The sequence below is a fragment of the Coregonus clupeaformis genome, chromosome 29 (genome assembly GCF_020615455.1).
Source record: "Coregonus clupeaformis isolate EN_2021a chromosome 29, ASM2061545v1, whole genome shotgun sequence".
NCBI lineage: Eukaryota > Metazoa > Chordata > Actinopteri > Salmoniformes > Salmonidae > Coregonus > Coregonus clupeaformis.
The window spans coordinates 18,791,018-18,815,281 of record NC_059220.1 but is presented as its reverse complement, the minus strand read 5'-3'; the positions used below and the strand labels follow the sequence as shown (position 1 = coordinate 18,815,281).

The 24,264-nt window shown below is 43.3% G+C and overlaps 1 protein-coding gene across 2 annotated transcripts in view; it reads left to right on the top strand.

The window, feature by feature from the left end:
- Nucleotides 1-11,397: 11,397 nt before the first annotated feature.
- The window catches only part of LOC121544772 (syntaxin-binding protein 6), a 138,012-nt gene continuing 125,145 nt past the window's right edge, over nt 11,398-24,264 (top strand). For both annotated transcript variants that reach the window (XM_041854908.1, XM_041854907.1), the window contains exon 1: nt 11,398-11,658. The gene's annotated coding sequence lies outside the window, so the exon portion shown is untranslated. The remainder of the gene's footprint in view (nt 11,659-24,264) is intronic.

Below are 24,264 nucleotides of genomic sequence, written 5' to 3'. Positions count from 1 at the left end.
AACAGTTCTATTTTTGTTTCATCAGACCAGAGGACATTTTTCCAAAAAGTACGATCTTTGTCTCCATGTGCAGTTGCAAACCGTAGTCTAGCTTTTTTATGGCGGTTTTGGAGCAGTGGCTTCTTCCTTGCTGAGCGGCCTTTCAGATTATGTCGATATAGGACTCGTTTTACTGTGGATATAGATACTTTTGTACCTGTTTCCTCCAGCATCTTCACAAGGTCCTTTGCTGTTGTTCTGGGATTGATTTGCACTTTTCGCACCAAAGTACTGCGTGGTCCCAAGGTGTTTATACTTGCGTACTATTGTTTGTACAGATGAACGTGGTACCTTCAGGTGTTTGGAAATTGCTCCCAAGGATGAACCAGCCTTGTGGAGGTCTACAATTTCTTTTCTGAGGTCTTGGCTGATTTCTTTTGATTTTCCCTTGATATCAAGCAAAGAGGCACTGAGTTCGAAGGTAGGCCTTGAAATACATTCACAGGTACACCTCCAATTGACTCAAATGATGTCAATTAGCCTATCAGAAGCTTCTAAAGCCATGACATTTTCTGGAATTTTCCAAATTGTTTAAAGGCACAGTCAACTTAGTGTATGTAAACTTCTGACCCACTGGAATTGTGATACAGTGAATTGTATATGTGAAATAATCTGTCTGTAAACAATTGTTGGAAAAATTACTTGTGTCATGCACAAAGTAGATGTCCTAACCGACTTGCCAAAACTATAGGTTGTTAACAAGAAATGTGTGGAGTGGTTGAAAAACGTGTTTTAATGACTCCAGCCTAAGTGTATGTAAACTTCTGACTTCAACTGTATGTACACATACTCTACCCTATTTCTTCATAATGTATACAACAATGGATCTGCTTTCACCATGTGATTGAAAGGTCACTGCACAATCCCAGAAACATGACACGTTGTTCAACAGCAGAGAAAGTAATTCTAAAGACGCACTGTTATGCCTTACCCAGCAATATCAAAGAGGTTGTAATTGTAAAGCATACTGCACTTTCACTCCAAACATTGTTTTTTTAGGAATGCACAGTTGTATTACCATACTGAAAATGATCAAATTCTGCAAGCTACAACAGAGCTTAATTACTTCAGGTAGTGTGGAGCGTGGTGTTCTAAAATATTATGATTAGGTATTAAACTGAGACGTACTCGAGCAGGGAAACAAGGAAATGGGCAGACATCATGCAGAATACCGGAAAAGGTCTCTGAAAACAGAATGTTTTTGTCACCTTAGGTTTTTCATCATGCAAGTCAGGTCACAACCCAGTTGATGACATAAATAAATGATTTGGCTATGGGTGACGTGTCACAGAAATTTAGCCTGGCTCTCTCCTGTTTAAAGTCAATTAATGGTTGGGAGATGAAGGGCTTCACAGACACACATACCAGCTTACTGTTCACTTCACATAGGTCGACTTGAATCGTAAGAAATTGATTTGCGCATGCACATTGCACACACATCTCTCAGTTCTGTTGAAAATGCAGAGTGACTTGTTGAACAAAGTCCAGATCTAACAAGAGCCAGTAAAGCACTCTGATGAAATCAAATAAGCATGCTGTTGTTTGGTTCAAGGAGGTACACATCAAAACACACTGTGGAAATAACGCTGTCATCCGCTGTAAACTACATATGTGAATCATACATCCAGATCTCATGTCCTGCTCTCCCACCCATCAGATCATAAAATACCTATGTTCTCATGCATCTGATGTAATCATATTTCACTGCAACGACCAGGATTTCAAATCATCATACTGATTGAATAAACAACAAGCCACATGAATGCCCTGTTTGAATGGAGCGTTTGATCAGTCAGAGGACTGAGTGCTGTGTGTGTATTGAGAGGGTGTGCGGGCAGCCATCTGGCTGCGTGGGGAGATGAGAGGCGGCCCGCGCTAGGAGCAGAGCAGAGAGTCCGGCCATTCTGCTCCCCCACCCCCCTGTTTACCCTGCTCTCCACAGGGACTGGGGCGCCTTGTTCTCCCTCCCTCCTCTCCCTCCTCTCCTTGAGCCCAGCTTCAACACAGTGATGTCATGGGCAGGAAGGATGTTTATGTTTTCCACTGTGAGGTGTGTGTGTGTGTGGCTGGGGTGTGTGTGTGGCAGGGGGTGGGAGGGGCGAAAGCAGCCCTCAGGGTGATGGAACCCAGAGAGAGGGAGTGCTAGGGTCTGCAATACTGCTCCTTAACCTCTCATAAAGTTATATAAGACAGATGGATACAGTGGATCAGGGTTCGAATTTCCTGGTGGCATCAGCGGCCATGGCTGTCGATGACCCCTTGTGTGGCCGTAATTCCCTCAAAAAAATTCATGCCTTGCGGCCAAAGAGGCCATTGTGCCCATGGGCTGTATATAATCATTATAATTCCCTTCTCCCGGCTGCCAATCGCCGTAGCCTACTCCGAAGCACCTCTCACTCACATGGGTCTCTCTCAGATATCTCAATTCTTATTAGCCAATGTCCGTCACGTGATCGGGTCCTTCTCACGGATGATCTCCACATGTGTATTTCCCACCGTAAAGCATGGAGGAGGAGGTGTGATGGTGTGGGGGTTCTTTGCTGGTGACACTGTCTATGATTTATTTAGAATTCAAGGCACACTTAACCAGCATGGCTACCACAGCATTCTGCAGCGATATGCCATCCCATCTGGTTTGCACTTAGTGGGACTATCATTTGTTTTTCAACAGGACAATGACCCAAAACACACCTCCAGGCTGTGTGAGGGCTATTTGACCAAAGAAGGAGAGTGATGGAGTGCTGCATCAGATGACCTGGCCTCCACAATCACCCGACCTTAACCCAATTGAGATGGTTTGAGATGAATTGGACGGCAAGGGGAAGGAAAAGCAGCCAACAAGTGCTCAGCATATGTGGGAACTCCTTCAAGACTGTTGGAAAAGCATTCCTCATGAAGCTGGTTGAGAGAATGCCAAGAGTGTGCAAAGCTGTCGTCAAGGCAAAGGGTGGCTATTTTGAAGAATTTAAAATATAAAATATATTAGTATTTGCTTAACACTTTTTTGGTTACTACATGATTCCATATGTGTTATTTCGTAGTTTTGATGTCTTCACTTTTATTCTACAATGTAGAAAATAGTAAAGATAAAGAAAAACCCTTGAATGAGTAGGTGGGTCCAAACTTTTGACTGGTACTGTAAATGTAATTAAAATTCTCATGTCAGCATCATTCTGGACATGACAATACATATAGGCTATCACCTACACTTTGACATGTAGGCTAATTATTTATGTACATTTACATACACATGTTTTTCTTAACAGAATAGCTAGTGTTTTTCGGTTTTCAAATCAATTTAATTGGCTATTTTGGTTAATGGCCTTGTTGCCCTAGCAGATGGCCTTGGTGCCCTGGTATATTGGGCACTTCTTGAAGGCCATATGGCCTTGCCCCTAAAATCACGAAATTCCAGGCATGCAGTGGATAGATACATAGATACATAGATATATACATACAGTGGGGAGAACAAGTATTTGATTCACTGCCGATTTTGCAGGTTTTCCTACTTACAAAGCATGTAGAGGTCTGAAATCCAGAAAATCACATTGTATGATTTTTAAGTAATTAATTTACATTTTATTGCATGACATAAGTATTTGATCACCTACCAAACAGTAAGAATTCCAGCTCTCACAGACCTGTTAGTTTTTCTTTGAGAAGCCCTCCTGTTCTCCACTCATTACATGTATTAACTGCACCTGTTTGAACTCGTTACCTGTATAAAAGACACCTGTCAACACACTCAATCAAACAGACTCCAACCTCTCCACAATTGCCAAGACCAGAGAGCTGTGTAAGGACATCAGGGATAAAATTGTAGACCTGCACAAGGCTGGGATGGGCTACAGGACAATAGGCAAGCAGCTTGGTGAGAAGGCAACAACTGTTGGTGCAATTATTAGAAAATGGAAGAAGTTCAAGATGACGGTCAATCATCCTCGGTCTGGGGCTCCATGCAAGATCTCACCTCGTGGGGCATCAATGATTATGAGGAAGGTGAGGGATCAGCCCAGAACTACACGGCAGGACCTGGTCAATGACCTGAAGAGAGCTGGGACCACAGTCTCAAAGAAAACCATTAGTAACATACTACGCCGTCATGGATTAAAATCCTGCAGCGCACGCAAGGTCCCCCTGCTCAAGCCAGTGCATGTCCAGGCCCGTCTGAAGTTTGCCAATGACCATCTGGATGATCCAGAGGAGGAATGGGAGAAGGTCATGTGGTCTGATGAGACAAAAATAGAGCTTTTTGGTCTAAACTCCACTCGCCGTGTTTGGAGGAAGAAGAAGGATGAGTACAACCCCAAGAACACCATCCCAACCGTGAAGCATGGAGGTGGAAACATCATTCTTTGGGGATGCTTTACTGCAAAGGGGACAGGACGACTGCACCATATTGAGGGGAGGCTGGATGGGGCCATGTATTGCGAGATCTTGGCCAACAACCTCCTTCCCTCAGTAAGAGCATTGAAGATGGGTCGTGGCTGGGTCTTCCAGCATGACAACGACCCGAAACACACAGCCAGGGCAACTAAGGAGTGGCTCCATAAGAAGCATCTCAAGGTCCTGGAGTGGCCTAGCCAGTCTCCAGACCTGAACCCAATAGAAAATCTTTGGAGGGAGCTGAAAGTCTGTATTGCCCAGCGACAACCCCAAAACCTGAAGGATCTGGAGAAGGTCTGTATGGAGGAGTGGGCCAAAATCCCTGCTGCAGTGTGTGCAAACCTGGTCAAGACCTACAGGAAACGTATGATCTCTGTAATTGCAAACAAAGGTTTCTGTACCAAATATTAAGTTCTGCTTTTCTGATGTATCAAATACTTATGTCATGCAATAAAATGCAAATTAATTACTTAAAAATCATACAATGTGATTTTCTGGATTTTTGTCTCTCACTGTTGAAGTGTACCTATGATAAAAATTACAGACCTCTACATGCTTTGTAAGTAGGAAAACCTGCAAAATCGGCAGTGTATCAAATACTTGTTCTCCACACTGTATGCATGTGTTGGATGGTAGGCCAAGTAGCTATAGGGGCAGGGTTGGGACAATGAGGCCCATTCACACTGCCTTAGCATTAGCAACACTGGCTAACACTGCATAGATACCACAGCACATTGCCTCTGCCCAACTGAAGATGTGGCATCAGTTTGGTCTCTGTGGTGTTGGTGTGGTGTCCAAAACACCTATTAACAATATCTTACAGAATTTAGCAATAACCACTCACTGTTTTTCAACTTATTGAGAAAACCTCTCTTACAGTTTGAGTGGTGAGTTGAGTTTGACTCAGTTTCATGCTGAGTGTTTTGTTTCTTTCATTGTCTCCGCTGCCCAGATCCCAGTCTCTCCCCAGAGACACCCAGCTTCCCAAATCCCAGTCTCTCCCCAGAGACACCCAGCTTCCCAAATCCCAGTCTCTCCCCAGAGACACCCAGCTTCCCAAATCCCAGTCTCTCCCCAGAGACAACCAGCTGCCCAAATCCCAGTCTCTCCCCAGAGACACCCAGCTGCCCAAATCCCAGTCTCTCCCCAGAGACACCCAGCTGCCCAGATCCCAGTCTCTCCCCAGAGACACCCAGCATCCCAAATCCCAGTCTCTCCCCAGAGACACCCATCTTCCCAAATCCCAGTCTCTCCCCAGAGACACCCAGCTTCCCAAATCCCAGTCTCTCCCCAGAGTCACCCAGCTGCCCAGATCCCAGTCTCTCCCCAGAGACACCCAGCTTCCCAAATCCCAGTCTCTCCCCAGAGACACCCAGCTGCCCAGATCCCAGTCTCTCCCCAGAGACACCCAGCTGCCCAAATTCCCAGACTTGCCGGAAGAAATACCTAATGCCCCTCTCTAACCCCCTACACCCCTCAAACTCAACTCAGGGACCTCAAAGCCAATTCCACTGCTTTTTTTCGTTGTTCCCTTCTAGTCACAGACTGATTTAGACCTGGGACACCAGGTGGGTGCAATTAATTATCAGGTATAACAGAAAACCAGCAGGCTCCAGACCTCGTAGGGTAAGAGTTGAATACCCCTGCCCTAGACTCTCTCTTTCTCTTTGAGTCTGTCAGAGTGGAGTACCATAGAGACATACAGTACCTTTACTATATCCCTGTCTTTACCTTGTCCTGTCCCTGTTGGCTCAGGGATAGAGCAGCAAACCTCTACCATACAACCTAAAGGTTAAAATTTACTAGCAATAATAAAGCCACAGTAAATCATATTGCAGAGGCATGAACAATAATAAAGTGAGTCTCAGTAGATTCACAGGGTCAAAATGTGAATTCATTCAACGAACACTTTCCACATGTTCAACCAGATGCTTGCATGGTTCGAGATACTGAAAACACAACACAAAACCATGTAAACTATTGGAAATTGGTCCAGAGGAAGCTTTGAAGGCCAGAGAAATATGGAGCATTCTTATTTTATTATTTCACTGTAGTATGCCAAGCAAGGTTACATTTCAAGTCTGTTATTCCTTTTGGGTCAGTGTATTGGACCCGGTTTGCACTTTTCTTCTCTGTGGTTTCTAGTTTAACATAATCCTACTACAGATCTGAATAAGTAATCATATGGATCTTGACCTGCCTTATTTCAGTTCTATGACTGCAAACTGAATCTATTACATATCTAGGACTATAAGTGCTTGTGCTCAGCACTTTATATCTGAATCACTTTTATTCACTGAGTACATTTACACATACCCGGAATTTGACTTGGTGAAGTGGTGCTGCCAGCAAAATCTGCCTAACAAACAGTCCGTACTGCAAGTTCGTGCTGAACCATTGAAAAGCAGAGGTGCATATGATGACCCTGTGGAATTGTTCTCGATCTGGTTTCCATGTCCGTCACCTCACCACGCTCGATGGCTCCTGCTGTGACTGGCCCAGCATGCTGCTCACTGCCGGGGTCCATTACTGTGGTTCCACCCTCGGCTTACCCAGACTTGTTCTTCTCTCCCTTTTATTTAGGAGAAACAGAAGACAAAGCAAAACACAGCTACCAGTGGCTCCCTTCGCCTTCGTGGCGGCTCCTCTTGCCTTCTCGGCCACTCTTATTTTCCTCCTCCCTCGCCGCTCCTCTCGGCCACTAACACCCCTCCTCCCTTGCTGCTCCTCTCGGCCACTAACACCCCTCCTCCCTCGCCGCTCCTCTCGGCCACTAACACCCCTCCTCCCTCGCTGCTCCTCTCGGCCACTAACACCCCTCCTCCCTCGCCGCTCCTCTCGGCCACTAACACCCCTCCTCCCTCGTCGCTCCTCTCGGCCACTAACACCCCTCCTCCCTCGCCGCTCCTCTCGGCCACTAACACCCCTCTTCCCTCACTGTGCCTCTCCCTTTCTCGGCCACTATCACCCCTCCCTTCGCCACTCCTCTCGCCTTCTCTGCCACTTTCCCCCTTCCCTCCTCCCTCGCGGATCCTCTCGCCTTCTTGGTCACCATCACCCCTCTCGCCGCACCACTCTCCTTTTCGGTCACTATCACCCCTCCCTCCTCCTCCCTCGTTGCTCCCATGGCTACCATTGAGGAAGTCGAATAAACCATTCCATCGTTTCTGCAACTACCTCCCTCTATCACGCAATGTTGAAATGTGTTCTACCCTCTTGTGTCTTTGTCTGTAATGACTCTTGTCACGGAGTGAAAATTAAAGTAATGTTTGAAATGTGTTCTCCACGGCGCACCTCCATGATACACCTCGCGCCACCACACACCACACCCTGCCTTCACGGTGCACCTCCTGTCTTCCCTGTGGCCCCTCTTGCCTTCTGATAGTTCCCGACTCCTCCAGATGAGCCATTCCGGCAGCCATGACCTGTACCCTTTGTCTGCCTTGACCATTTTGGGGGTAACCAACTTTAACTTTTTAAACCTTTGTGTGAGTCTTAACACTCATTCGACCAACATGGTAATCCATCGAAAGATGCACCAAACTGGGGAAATAAACCCACAGTTACGAAGGCAACCTCAGAGCAAGATGATGCTAAAGATGGCGACGACAGAGCTCCAAAGGATAACTTGGCTAAAGACTTTGCGGATATTCACTGGCTCCTGGAAGAACTACCATAAGAGAAGAACTGCCATACCTCCCTCTCCACTTCTACCTTTCCCTGCGCTGGCCAGTCCAGCACAACCTTGGTCCATGATCAGGGCTTTTCCCTGCACTGGGCATTCCGGCACAACCCCAGTCAACAACTGGGGGTTGACTCTACCATGAAGGTGGGGGTTCAGCACAACATTGGTCCAGGACTCGGGGCTGGGCCTCCTCACACTACCTTCTCGCCCCTTCCACTCTCTTCGACTCGTTTCGCCTTCTCAGTGCTAAACGCACCACCTGCCATTCGATGTGCTCCACTCTAGTGCATTTCTACAAGCAAAACTTCAACCAGGTCGCATGGATGACTCCGCTCATTCACTGAAGTGCAACTTGGCCAGTCCAACTTGGCACCCTACTGGAGCTCTGGTACCTTGCCTGGACCAGTGGCGACTTGTCAGAAAGTCGCTGTTTCCTGCATAATTCAACATGCTAGCTACAAAAGCAAATGTTAGCTAGCTATTGCATTACCGAGCTAGCCTTGAATTGTAGCTTAAATTATTAAACCACAGCTTTAGCGCCCATGGGGCGGCGCACAATTAGCCAGCGTCGTCCAGGGTAGGGGAGGGAATGGCCGGCAGGGATGTAGCTCAGTTGGTAGAGCATGGTGTTTGCAACGCCAGGGTTGTGGGTTCGATTCCCACGAGGGCCAGTATGAAAATGTATGCACTCACTTAACTGTAAGTCACTCTGGATAAGAGCGTCTGCTAAATTACTTAAATGTTAAATGTAAAGGGACTCAGGACTTGACTTGGACTTCGAGGTCTAATGACTTGACTACATCACTGCTTCCATGTCATCCCCACAGACATTGCATGGCTTTCTCCATGCTGAGATTGGACAGAGCCTCCTCCCACAGCCTTCCGCAGATGGGCCCAACCTATGTTGAGACAGGACTGAGGCTCTTGCATGCACCTTTTCTCTAGCAGCTGGCCCAAGCTACCGGTCTTCACCTCACACCCACCTACCTTGCTGCAGGAGCTACACCCATGAAGAGCCCGGACTGGGCCTCCTGTCCCTGCTCACCTTCTCTCCTGCAGCCGGGGCTCATCTCCACCCCACAGGCATTGCCCTCCCCATGCCAAGCCCTGACGCTGCACCCTCTGTTGCTGTTGACCGGGCCTTCTGCAGCTTGATCTTTTTTTGGGGGGAGGGGGGGTCCATATCCCTAACTGCGACCTTCCTATCGTCACGCCCTACGTCACGTATGCCCACCAGCAGGTAGCACATAGTGACTCTTTCCACTTTGTCCTATTGAAGCACACTGGCTGATGGCGAATGATGATGTATTATTTACAGCCACATCCATATATGATTTGGTTTTACCTTCCAACATAAATTGATGTCAAATTGATATATTTGAGGTAAAAATATAGAAATGTACACTGTTTTCAAACTATATACGTTAACTAGGCACTACATAATTTTGGTTCAGTAGTTATACGTTTTGAGCAGTTTGATTATGTGATAATTAATTGTACTGTTAACAAATGACAAGAAAATCATATCAAAAGTAAAGTGAATATTGCAATTTGAAAAGCAGATACTAAGATTGAATCTGTATCCAAATTCAAAGAGTGATTTGGTGCATTGAACAAATTACTTTGTGAATTTGTTTGTTGTACTCAGTCAATTGAAAATGTGAGTTTTGAAACATGAGCCATTTTGATAATCTGTTTAGATTTTTGTGCTTAGAGTTGTGAAAATGTACCACAGTGTGTGAAAAAACTGTAAGCCGGTTCTCCCTGTCTTCAGTGTATGAAAGAAAAACTGTCAGGACACTGACAGGAATTAGTTAAAGGTCTCTAAGGAATCTGGTGACTCACTCAGCCAAGCAGAAAATTGGACACACACAGCACAATGTGTGGGAAATCCTATAGAACAGCATGCTGTTGGCATGGCTATGGGAATGAACACACCAAATCAAATCAAATTCTATTGGTCACATACACATATTTAGCAGATGCTATAGCGGTGTAGCGAAATGCTTGTGTTCCTAGATCCAACAGTGCAGTAGTATCTAACAATGCACAAAAATACACATCTAAAAGTAAAATAATGGAATTAAGAAATATCTAAATATTAGGACGAGCAATGTCAGAGTGGCATTGACTAAAATACAGTAGAATAGAATACAGTATATACATATGAGATGAGTAAAGCAGTATGTAAACATTATTAAAGTGACTAGTGTTCCATTATTAAAGTGGCCATTGATTCCATGTCTATGTATATAGGGCAGCAGCCTCTAACTTGCAGGATTGAGTAACCGGGTGGTAGCCGGCTAGTGATGGCTATTTAACAGTCTGATGGCCTTGAGATAGAAGCTGTTTTTCAGTCTCTCGGTCCCAGCTTTGATGCACCTGTACTGGCCTTGCCTTCTGGATGATAGCGGGGTGAACAGGCCGTGGCTTGGGTGGTTGATGTCCTTGATGATATTTTTGGCCTTCCTGTGACATCGGGTGCTGTAGGTGTCCTGGAGGGCAGGCAGTGTGCCCCCGGTGATGCGTTGGGCAGACCGCACCACCCTCTGGAGAGCCCTGCGGTTGTGGGCGGTGCAGTTGCCGTACCAGGCAGTGATAAAGCCCGACAGGATGCTCTCAATTGTGCATCTGTAAAAATGTATGAGGGTCTTAGGGGCCAAGACACATTTCTTCAGCCTCCTGAGGTTGAAGAGGCGCTGTTGCACCTTCTTTGCCACACTGTCTGTGTGGGTGGACCATTTCAGATTGTCAGTGATGTGTATGCCGAGGAACATGAAGCTTTCCACCTTCTCCACCAGCAGGCAGGGTGGCAACAGCTGGCATTTGGGGAAAGAGGGCATGTGGTGTGCACATTGACAACATTTCTCTAGCCTTCTAGGCTACCAGTCAAAAGGGGAAATGTGAATTAGTGCAGAACTTTGTGCAGTTGCTCAAGGAAAAATACAAGTTTCCAAGCAGTAATCTAGGTGAAAAGTGTTGCAAATACTGGCTTCATGAAAGTGTATAGCCAACATTTGAAAAACTACTTTATTACCAAAAAAATATACCTAAAGCATTATAATGGATGCATAGGCCTAGCCACTGCCAATATATCAGATTTGATATTAAGCAAAGCAAGGAAATATGGAAGAAAATAGCAAGAAATCTCATTCAAAGTTCAACTTTAAATCCCTATCATCAAACATTTGTTTGCATGTTATGTTGGAGGAGAGTCAAATAAAATTAACATTGCATATATGTAGCGCCTACTCCACGTGACTGGAGGCTTGGAAGACTTGCTGAGAACCTGCTGTTGCTTTTGTATCGAGACAGCAGTTGTGCGAGTAGCTCCCCGAGCGATAGAGACGCTCTGTCTTTCTTTGAAATACGACTGTTGAGCGAAATTAGGCTACTTCCATGTCAAAAACGACATGATACATTTTAATTTGATTAGATAACAGGAACGACTGGGCAAGTGAAAGTTAATGGACTCACGGTGATAACCTTTGCTGAGGCTTTGACACTTGTCTTGAGCCACACGTGGAACAGTCGCCAAACGAGAAGTGGTGAGTTACTTGCGAATTCCTTTGATCTGTTCTATTTACTCTCGGTTTTTCATAGGATACTAATTTGACGTACACATTATAGCAAGTTCAAATGCTGTGATAATTTATCTACGTTTTAGATTTACTTTCGTCCAACTGTTGACATTCGAGCTCGGAGTCCTCTGCGCTCGCGCCAACATTTTCAGTCAGGTTACAGGCGGCGCGTGTAGCTCGGTCTCCACGGTGTCTGTTGCAAGAATCAGCAAAATATATCCCATAACTTGCTACTGTTAAAGGCTAAAAATGTGTTTACGAACTATTGCACACGTCAAATTATTCATTCAATGGATTATTCAGGATTTGAAGACAAAATCTTATGCCAAATAAATAGCTGTATTATAGTTCTTTATTCTAGTAAATAGTATTTAGGGTTTTATGAAGGCTGAGACTAATTTTATTTCATTGAATGTCTCACTGTCAAAGTGAAGTCTGTTCCAATTATACACAGCAGTAGACTCTTGTAAAATACGGCTTCGAAATACCTAATTTTGAAGTCAGATTTTCCATGCTCACAATTGAAGGTGAAGCTTGAGCTGGTGTTTTGAACACCAGCTAAAATACATAATTGTTCAACCTTCAAATAGCCTGCGATCTTATTTCATTTTCTGAAACGGAGGCTTTTGTCACAAGCTACACTACATGACCAAAAGTATGTGGACAACTTCTCGTCGAAAATCTCATTCCAAAATCATGGGCATTAATATTGAGTTGGTCCCCCCTTTGCTGCTATAACAGCCTCAACTCTTCTGGGAAGGCTTTCCACTAGATGTTGGAACATTGCTGTGGGGACTTGCTTCAATTCAGCCAGGAGCATTAGTGAGGTGGGGCACTGATGTTGGGTGATTAGGCCTGGCTCCTAGTCAGCGTTCCAATTCATCCCAAAGTTGTTTGATGGGGTTGACATGGGCTCTGTGCAGGCCAGTCATGTTCTTCCACACCGACCTCAACAAACCATTTCTGTATGGACCACGCTTTGTGCACGGGGGCATTGACATGCTGAAACAGGAAAGGGCCTTCCCCAAACTGTTGCCACAAAGTTGGAAGCACAGAATTGTCTAGAATGTCATTGTATGCTGTAGCGTTAAGATTTCCCTTCACTGGAACTAAGGGGCCTAACCCGAATCATGAAAAACAGCCCCTGACCATTATTCCTCCTCCACCAAACCCTTTTCATGAAGCTCCTGACGAACAGTTCTTGTGCTGACTTTGCTTCCAGAGGTAGTTTGAACTCGGTAGTGAGTGTTGCAACCGATGACAGACGATTTTTACACGCTTCAGCACTCAGCGTGCCCATTCTGTAAGCTTGTGTGGCCTACGACTTTGTGGCTGAGCCGTTGTTGCTCCTAGACTTCCACAATAACAGCACTTACAGTTAATCAGGGCAGCTCTAGCAGGGCAGAAATTTGACGAACTGACTTGTTGGAAAGGTGGCATCCTATGACTGTGCCACTTTGAAGGTCACTTATCTCTTCAGTACGGGCCATTCTACTGCCAATGTTTGTCTATGTAGATTGCATGGCTGTGTGCTCGATTTTATACACCTGTCAGCAACGGGTGTGGCTGAAATAGCCGAATCCACTAATTTGAAGGGGTGTCCACATACTTGTGTGTACAGTTGAAGTCGGAAGTTTACATACACTTAGGTTGGAGTCATTAAAACTAGTTTTTCAACCACTCCACAAATTTCTTGTTAACAGAATATAGTTTTGGCAAGTCGTTTAGGACATCTACTCTGTGCATGACACTACATTTTTCCAACAATTGTTTACAGACAGATTATTTCACTTATAATTCACTGTATCACAATTCCAGTGAGTCAGAAGTTTGCATACACTAAGTTGACTGTGCCTTTAAACAGCTTGGAAAATTCCAGAAAATGATGTCATGGCTTTGGAAGCTTCTGATAGGCTAATTGACATCATTTGAGTCAATTGGAGGTGTACCTGGGGATGTATTTCAAGGCCTACCTTCAAAAAATTGTAGACCTCCACAAGTCTGGTTCATCCTTGGGAGCAATTTCCATACGCCTGAAGGTACCACGTTCATCTGTAAAAACAATAGTACTCAAGTATAAACACCATGGGACCATGCAGCTGTCATACCGCTCAGGAAGGAGACGCGTTCTGTCTCCTAGAGATGAACGTACTTTGGTGCAAAAAGTGCAAATCAATCCCAGAACAACAGCAAAGGACCTTGTGAAGATGCTGGAAGAAACAGGTACAAAAATATCTATATCCACAGTAAAACGACTCCTATATCGACATAACCTGAAAGGCCGCTCAGCAAGGAAGAAGCCACTGCTCCAAAACCGCCATAAAAAAGCCAGACTACGGTTTGCAACTGCACATGGGGACAAAGATCGTACTTTTTTGAGAAATGTCCTCTGGTCTGATGAAACAAAAATAGAACAGTTTGGCCATAATGACCATCGTTATGTTTGGAGTATAAAGGGGATGCTTGCAAGCCGAAGAACACCATCCCAACCGTGAAGCACTGGGGTGGCAGCATCATGCTGTGGGGGTGCTTTGCTGCAGGAAGGACTGGTGCACTTCACAAAATAGATGGCATCATGAGGAAGGAAAATTATGTGGATATATTGAAGCAACATCTCAAGACATCAGTCAGGAAGTTAAAGCTTGGTCGCAAATGGGTCTTCCAAATGGACAATGACCCCAAGCATACTTCCAAAGTTGTGGCAAAATGGCTTAAGGACAACAAAGTGAAGGTATTGGAGTGGCCATCACAAAGCCCTGACCTCAATCCTATAGAAAATGTGTGGGCAGAACTGAAAAAGCGTGTGCGAGCAAGGAGGCCTACAAACCTGACTCAGTTACACCAGCTCTGTCAGGAGGAATGGGCCAAAATTCACCCAACTTATTGTGGGAAGCTTGTGGAAGGCTACCCTAAACTTTTCACCCAAGTTAAACAATTTAAAGGCAATGCTACCAAATACTAATTGAGTGTATATAAACTTCTGACCCACAGGGAATGTGATGAAATAAATAAAAGCTGATATAAATCATTCTCTCTAATATTATTCTGACATTTCACATTCTTAAAATAAAGTGGTGATCCTAACTGACCTACGACAGGGAATCTATACTAGGATTAAATGTCAGGAATTGTGAAAAACTGAGTTTAAATGTATTTGGCAAAGGTGTATGTAAACTTCCGACTTCAACTGTATACATAGTGTATATGGAATGGCATGGAAAATATTTCAGTTAGGCTATACTGCATAATGCGGGTATTCTGCAGCTGCATGCACCTGTATTGTACAATGGGACAATATCTCATTAAATAGTATTTCCCTTATTGATCGTTTACCCGCAAATAATTGTAATGCATGTGCATCATGCTAGTTTCATATACAGATGCTTTATTATAAGAACTATTTTCATAAAAACCTGAAGTTCATTGTTATTTGCTCATCTGTATATTAAGACATTAACTGTTGGTTGAACTTGATATCAAATATCAACGTCAGGCTATTGAGAAAGCCATATGTGTTGGATTTGATGTGTATGACAGTTGGTTGATACCACCCCCAAACAAAGGGAAAGTAATTTGACTCTTCATCGTATGCTTGTATTTTACTTTGTGGTTTAAAAAAACCCAGGATGTCCTGTTCATATGAAACTCTTGTGTTGAAAGCAGTAATGGGAGGTGGTTTGCTTTTCCACAAGGAAAAACATAATATTTACAGAGCTGATGGCCAGATGCTATTGTGTAGGAGTAACAATGCAACTCTCAGACTGCTGATTTGAAAAGGGGGGTAGTACAGTGTGCTTCTGTACCTTGACTTCTTCATCTCTCTAGATATTTGCTACATTTTCACTTCAAATACAATTGGGTACCACACAGGATGACCCTATGGAACATTACAATAAGGAGAATGTAAAACATAGTAGGCTTGGACGGTATACCGTATACCGGGGTATTTGGAAATAGCCACGGGATGTTTTTTTTAAACCGTCAATACCATTGAAACTATTTCTTTAAAGTTTATCAATACTTTTTAATATTTGTAGCTACTTTTTAAGTAAATACCTGCAGTCAACTTGTGCAATACGTTAGGCGATAAAGCAGATCACGTTCTTCATTTCACCTGCTTCAATAGAGTGATCAGGGACGTGCAACTATAGTTTTCCTTCACAGAAAATACATTGGTGCAACACACTCGGCAGAAAATAGCTTCATTTTCATCAGATGACAATAGAAGTGCAACGCTATTTGGCTGGCAGCTACACAAGTAAATGAGCTTACAATGAAAAAGGTATTTATTTTTTGCAAAAATGATGCATGGTCATCATATTTCTAATGTTTATCATGGAAAGAATGTAGCCAGCTACATTTCGTAATGTAGGCTGGCTACACTGAGAAAAGTACCAGAGAAAAGTAGCTACTAGGGGTGTAACGATTCGTTTTAACAACGATTCGATTTGTATCACGATTCGTGGTTGTCGATACGATTCAAGGACGATATTGGTTCATTTAGAACGATACGATTCAGTGACTTGAAATCGATTCAGTAACCTTTTAGCCAAAAATTCAACCAGTGTGACTGAAATAAATACCTGGATACTGGACAGTGCAGGTGAAGTTTCCTAGATTCCTGTTTCTTGTAAGGACCGCAATGGTGGCTTGATAATTTCTCGCTCGTCGGCTTCTCCTCTTTCGTCCGCCATGCTATGTTTTGTTGTCTTTGCGCCTTTGCGCTGCTGTTGGCGCGATGACGTCACGGATAGGCAGACTGAATCGAGTAATGTTTAAAGCCTTTATCATTAAAAGTGCTAAGAAAAAACATATATAAAGTCTGACGTGCTTAAATCCAATGGGTTATTTCCTAGTATCGATACAATCGATTTATTACATTTTAAAACAATGTTAGATCGATATATGTTGTCCAAAAGGCCAACTCTCCGAGCACAGATCGATGTAGTTGGATCATAGGAATATAAATCGATACATCGATGTAGTAGATGGATCGTTACACCCCTAGTAGCTCCACATCAGTCAGAGCACTGTCTGCTGATAGAATGCCCTTTTGTGAATTCTCATCCGAGTGGAGAAGTGCAACTGAAGCACAAAAGTACTCTGATGCCAAGCAGAAATTACAGTAAGAAGCTATTTAGATCAGCGTTTACAAAACGCAGTAAGAGATTTCTTATGCGTTTTTATATTTTTTCCCTGTGTGAAAAATGAAGATTTCTGCATTAACGCAACCCCTAAGTTTAACTTGCTAAGTTATCTAAGTAATTTACTGAATAAGGTGATGGGGCACCATATTGTTTAAGCTTTCTGGCATGTTTGAGAAGTCTAAGCCCATTGGATGACTTATATGTACAGCTGCCAGTGCTATCTTTTGATTTCCTTGTGTTTTTCTTCTGCTCTCTGTTCGCCGTCTGTCTGCTTCCCCCCATCTTCTCTGAGCAGAGCAGGCAGGCCTGTTGCCCTAGCGACTCCAGACTTCACACAGACACAGCGTGTACACATGCTGCTTCAGAGCCAGTACTGTTCTTCCGTCAGACAAGCATGCATCAAAACTTTATTCCTTTGCACAATGTCTCTCGTTCACATTCGCTTGTAAATGTCCAAACTCAACAAATTACATTCAGTAGCTACCTACATTACCAGTCAAAAGTTTGGACACACGTACTCATTCAAGGGTTTTTCTTTTTTGTAGAATAATAGTGAAGATATCAAAACTATGAAATAACACATATGGAATCATGTAGTAACCAAAAAAGTGTTAACCAAATCAAAATATATTTTCTATTTGAGATTCTTCAAATAGCCACCCTTTGCCTTGATGACAGCTTTGCACACTCTTGGTATTCTCACAACCAGCTTCACCTGGAATGCTTTTCCAACAGTCTTGAAGGTGTTCCCACATATGCTGAGCAATTGTTGGCTGCTTTTCCGTCACTCTGCCGTTCGACTCATCCCAAACCATCTCAATTTGGGTTGAGGTCAGGGTATTGTGGAGGCCAGGTCATCTGATGCAGCACTCCATCACTCTCCTTCTTGGTAAAATAGCCCTTACACAGCCTGGTGTCCCACTAAGCCCAAACCAGATGAGATGGCTTATTGCTGCAGAATGCTGTGGAAGCCATGCTGGTTAAGTGTGCCTTGAATTCTAAATAAATCACAGACAGTGTCACCAGCAAAGCACCCCCACACCATAACACCTCCTCCTCCATGCTTTACGGTGGGAAATACACATGCGGAGATCATCCGTTCACCCACAACGCGTCTCACAAAAACACAGCGGTTGGAACCAAAAATCTCCAATTTGGACTCCAGACCAAAGGACACATTTCCACCGGTCTAATGTCCATTGCTTATGTTTCTTGGCCCAAGCAGGTCTCTTCTTCTTATTGGTGTCCTTTAGTAGTGGTTTCTTTGCAGCAATTCGACCATGAAGGCCTGATTCACACAGTCCCCTCTGAACAGTTGATGTTGAGATGTGTCTGTTACTTGAACTCTGTGAAGCATTTATTTGGGCTGCAAATTCTGAGGCTGGTAACTGTAATGAACGTATCCTCTGCAGCAGAGGTAACTCTGGATCTTCCATTCCTGTGGCGGTCCTCATGAGAGCCAGTTTCATCATAGCGCCTGATGGTTTTTGCGACTGCACTTGAAGTTCTTGAAATATTTCATATTGACTGACTTTAATGTCTTAATGTAATGATACACTGTCGTTTCGCTTTGCTTATTTGAGCTGTTCTTGCCATAATATGGACTTGGTCTTTTACCAAATAGGGCTATCTTCTGTGTACCCCACCTACCTTGTTACAACACAACTGATTGGCTCAAACGCATTAAGAAGGAAAGAAATTCCATAAATTAACTTTTAAGAAGGCACACCTGTTAATTGAAATGCATTCCAGGTGACTACGTCATGAAGCTGGTTGAGAGAATGCCATGTGTGCAAAGCTGTCATCAAGGCAAAGGGTGGCTATTTGAAGAATCTCAAATATAAAATATATTTTGATTTGTGTAACACTTTTTTGGTACTACATGATTCCATATGTGTTATTTCAAAGTCTTCTATCTATTATTCTACAATGTTGAAAATAGTAAAAATAAAGAAAAAACCTTGAATGAGTAGGTGTGTCCGAACTTTCGACTGGTAGTGTATATATGTATAACTTTAGCTGAATTTCCTGTCTTTGTGATTCGTTTATTTTGTTAGCATATTTGCAAGCAGCCTCCATGGAAATTCGCTATTTCTTGTGGTAATTTTGTTAGCATTCTGGTAAGATGCCCAATGGTATGTTTTGCTCTTTTTTTTGTGCCCCCTTGTGTACTTAGCCGGTAATATCGTAAATCCCGTGATGAGAGAAGGACGGTATGACGATATAAATCTGGATACCGCCCAACCCTAAAACATGTTTTTAAGCACTTGTGGAAACCTTATCATTTCGTAGGGCTTGTTGGCCCCACTCCAAAACCATATAAAAAAAAAACCAGTGTGTTGCAATTTACTGGTCATTAGTTCATGCAGATGTGCATGTTGCTGTATCTTTGCCAACCCACAATATTACAATGTCACTACTTAAAGCTAGCGTATTGGATTTGTATAATATAAAAAACCGCTCCATTGTATGTCAAGCAACTAGGCTAGCCCCAAATTATGTAACAAGTCAAAAAAGATGTTAGCATTGTTACTAGGGTAATTAGCCTATAGTGTTACTCAACTGGCATGAGAGAAACCTAATGTAAAATGTGTCTTATGCCATGATTATGCAGTCTCAATGTACTTCGTTGTGGGAAAATTCATAGGTCTTAAACGATTGTCGGACGTCTTGACTCGTTCATTATGACAGGGTCTAGGTCTGCCGATTTTAAGTTCTGCTACGTGAGGTCTTATGCTCCGACAAAGTTCTTGTAGTGTCAGAAATGTTTAGCCTTTATCGTGTAGTGTGGCTGATGTTACGAGCCGATCCTGGTGACTGACCAATAGGAACTCGGCCTTCACTTGAGTATGCACACAATAATATGATTATTGTGAATAGTCAGATTTTAATATAATAGTTTGATTTAAACGTTGACATGCTTTGCAAGAACAATTTCCCTAATAATCTTGTTTACTTGACACATCTGAAATCAGGCTACCTGATGGGATTTTGATAAATGCACAAAATCGCCAATGAAAATAAACGTTCTTCCACAACGACCGTGTTATTTTGGGGAAGCCTATTTGATTCTGAATTCGGACGTCAAACTTTATATGTGAAAACTATTTCTAAGATGTATACTTTCAGTTTTTCCGAACTCACGTCACTCGCGCGTAAGCATAGAGTGAGGCTTGTGCTGGCACATGCACAGATCAAATACATCGCTGCAGTTGATGTAGTCTACATCTGCTTATGTAGCCTCACAAGCCAATCGCAGAATGTGGTGACAGAACTGAAGCAAATCGTACAATCTGGCCAGGTTGATATCAAGATTTTATTTGGTAACGTCGCACAGTGTTACGTGATACATGTAAAAGACTGAATACGACGTACTGTCTGCAAAGGCCTTGAGCTGGAGTTTGTATTAGAGCCAAAGGTGGAAAAAGCCCTTTGGAAAACGAAATGCATTTAGGATTTATCTGCAATGAGCAATTACCACCCATCTCTAGTGCTGAGTCTGTCTGACAGGTTGGGGCCTTGCAGGGCTGCTGCCTCAACCTCATTCACCTCAGATTTTGCTCTCCTTAATACTACTCCTTATAGCATCGCTGTTCACCAACCCAATTAACTCAAAATGCCCACCACACTCCCATGAAGTAGTTTATTGTATAATTTAGGTTACTGGAGTACACCACAAAATATAGGCTATTGGAGATGATTAGGCTATCTATTTATTTACACATGTTGTGATGATCTTGACTGGGTCTTCCCTGAATGTCCACTGGCATGCTTGGTAGAAGGGAAAGTATGGAGACTTTTTTTCTTTTTTGCAATGAGAGGATAGCTGACCTAACGAGGCCGGTTTCCTGTCTTCAGTGGCTCATAGAATAGAGTGGAACAAAAACATTACTCGCTAGTTTCCGATTAAGTTTTAACATTTGGAACACACTGTCCCATTCCAGCACTTGGCTGGAGGATGCACAAATGAGATGCAGAACCAAAACAGCTAGGGCCATTTTAGGTGATCCATTGCTTGAATAACAGGTTTCCTTTTCCCCTATGTCAGCTAGTTTGGTTCCTTGTTTGTTTTAAAGGGAAAGATCCATTGAAGCTATGTAAACACTGCTTGTAATATTCCTATTTGTTTTACCTGTAGGCTAAAACTAACGGAAGCTCTTCTGCAGACCATTTAGAAAGTTCTGTTCTGTTGACTGTTGTTTTTCTGGTTATCCATTCAGCCTGGTCTTGTCTAGCCTACTGCTCCCTCTCCAAAGTGGTTTATTGTCACAGGGTGCCAGGCTATAAAGAATGAGATAATTTTTGGTGCTTTCTGCTGCTTGATTCATGGCTGGCCCATGTCTGGCTGGCACCATGCAGCCCTAATCTCACCTGCAGCTGAGTCACACAGTAAAATGGATCAATCCTCCTGTCTGTCCTCCCTGTGCAGAGAGAGGAGAGGTTTATGTGCTTCTGTTCAGTGGACTGTGGCAGAGATATGCTATTACAAAATGAGTTGCAGTGGCAGCTCTAAAGTATACATTGGGGATAAAAATTTATTTGCAAATTATGGTGGAAAATAAGTATTTGGTCAATAACAAAAGTTTCTCAATACTTTGTTATATACCCTTTGTTGGCAATGACACAGGTCAAACGTTTTCTGTAAGTCTTCAAGGTTTTCACACACTGTTGCTGGTATTTTGGCCCATTCCTCCATGCAGATCTCCTCTAGAGCAGTGATGTTTTGGGGCTGTCGCTGGGCAACACGGACTTTCAACTCCCTCCAAAGATTTTCTATGGGGTTGAGATCTGGAGACTGGCTAGGCCACTCCAGGACCTTGAAATGCTTCTTACGAAGCCACTCCTTTGTTGCCCGGGCGGTGTGTTTGGGATCATTGTCATGCTGAAAGACCCAGCCATGTTTCATCTACAATGCCCTTGCTGATGGAAGGAGGTTTTCACTCAAAATCTCACGATACATGGCCCCATTCATTCTTTCCTTTACACGGATCAGTCGTCCTGGTCCCTTTGCAGAAAAACAGCCCCAAAGCATGATGTTTCCACCCCCATGCTTCACAGTAGGTATGGTGTTCTTTGGATGCAACTCAGCATTCTTTGTCCTCCAAACACGACGAGTTGAGTTTTTACCAAAAAGTTCTATTTTGGTTTCATCTGACCATATGACATTCTCCTAATCCTCTTCTGGATCATCCAAATGCACTCTAGCAAACTTCAGACGGGCCTGGACATGTACTGGCTTAAGCAGGGGGACACGTCTGGCACTGCAGGATTTGAGTCCCTGGCGGCGTAGTGTGTTACTGATGGTAGGCTTTGTTACTTTGGTTCCAGCTCTCTGCAGGTCATTCACTAGGTCCCCCCGTGTGGTTCTGGGATCATTTTGACCCCACGGGGTGAGATCTTGCGTGGAGCCCCAGATCGAGGGAGATTATCAGTGGTCTTGAATGTCTTCCATTTCCTAATAATTGCTCCCACAGTTGATTTCTTCAAACCAAGCTGCTTACCTATTGCAGATTCAGTCTTCCCAGCCTGGTGCAGGTCTACAATTTGGTTTCTGGTGTCCTTTGACAGCTCTTTGGTCTTGGCCATAGTGGAGTTTGGAGTGTGACTGTTTGAGGTTGTGGACAGGTGTCTTTTATACTGATAACAAGTTCAAACAGGTGCCATTAATACAGGTAACGAGTGGAGGACAGAGGAGCCTCTTAAAGAAGAAGTTACAGGTCTGTGAGAGCCAGAAATCTTGCTTGTTTGTAGGTGACCAAATACTTATTTTCCACCATAATTTGCAAATAAATTCATTAAAAATCCTACAATGTGATTTTCTGGATTTTTGTTTCTCAATTTGTCTGTCATAGTTGACGTGTACCTATGATGAAAATTACAGGCCTCTCATCTTTTTAAGTGGGAGGACTTGCACAATTGGTGGCTGACTAAATACTTTTTTTCCCCACTGTACATGCTTCAGTAATTGAAGAAAACCTTTAAGAAAATGTAGCATTTTATGCCCTGAGATTGGTGTTCCACAAGGGATTTGGCCCCACAGGTGGATTGTTGCCAAAGAAGACTCCTTCTGTATTGTTGCCAAAGAGACTGGGCTGTTGTGTCCATGATGTTGCTTGTTTATTTGCGAGCTCAGGAGGAAAACGTGTGTGAAACAGAACCACTGTGCACCCATGGCAGTATGTATGGCTACAAAAGGTCTTCAAGTAAGGTAGATTTGTAAAACATTGACAATGGTTCAGAGTTCAAAGCAACCATGTTCTGTATTATTCACAAAAAATATCCCCAAGTATCTGTCAGTGAGGTCTTTTCACAGCATGTCTACTTCCCAAAATAAGACGGATAGCTGTTGTCAACATCTAAACAGTATACAGTATCAGCCAATATAGACACCCAAGCAAATAGTAATTTACTGAAGATTTGTGTTTTTTTCTTTGTGGTTTTGGCATTTTTAGCATCACCCTGTTCCCCTGAGGTAAATGCTGATGCATCATTAGTTGGCACTGACAGCCCCAAGCCAGCAGGGTGGACGGTGCGGTCACATCATTTTATGAGGGGTAACAAGCACCATCTGTGTTCGTGTTGATGTGGAATCTCTTTTCAAAGTGTTGCTGTTGTCTCACTCTTAACCCTTTACACTCGTGGGAATTGGCCTATATGGATAGGGCTACATTTAAATGTTTATTACAGAATAAATATGAAAATGTATGCAGAAGCATGGTAGCAATTGAAAGGGAACAGTTCTGAGATTATGGCAAAATTATTAAACCAAAGTTGGGGACACAACAGTTCACCTGACACAAGACTGAATCCATAATGGAAAATGTAGGGTAGGTGCAACATAAGACAAAAAAATGACAAGCGTTTGAATGAGAGGACTAACTTGTGTCTCCAAGTGGCCACACACCTCTCCAAAGTGTGCACAGTTCCTAAGTAATTTCAATGCACTTTTATGACTCAAAGAAGAGTCTTCAACTAAAACGTGCTTGTTTTTTTTTTACCCCTAGCTGTGCCGTCGAGGAACTAGAGCAAGCACCTTGTAGTTGTTTTGTTTGGAACATAGCCCTGCATCCCCACCATCACACAATTACTGTTGTTGTTTACGCAATCCAAATATGGCCCATTATAAATCGCCATCTGGGTCAGGTGGTCATCATTTGAAAGCTTGTTATTCTATTGCCAACATTACTAAGTTATAAAATACAATCTTAGTGTAAGGCTTTCACATGGTAATTCCGAGAAACTGATCACAATTTTGATGCCCATAGAAAAGAGTCATGAGTGGATTCGGGTGTGTTCCACTACAAAGTTTCATCACAATAGACAAACATTCTGTTCAAATCAACCCAGGGTGTGACGCCATGTCATCTTGGAACTGTACATCAAACATTGTGATCAGAGACGTTGACACTGTATATAACTTCAGTTT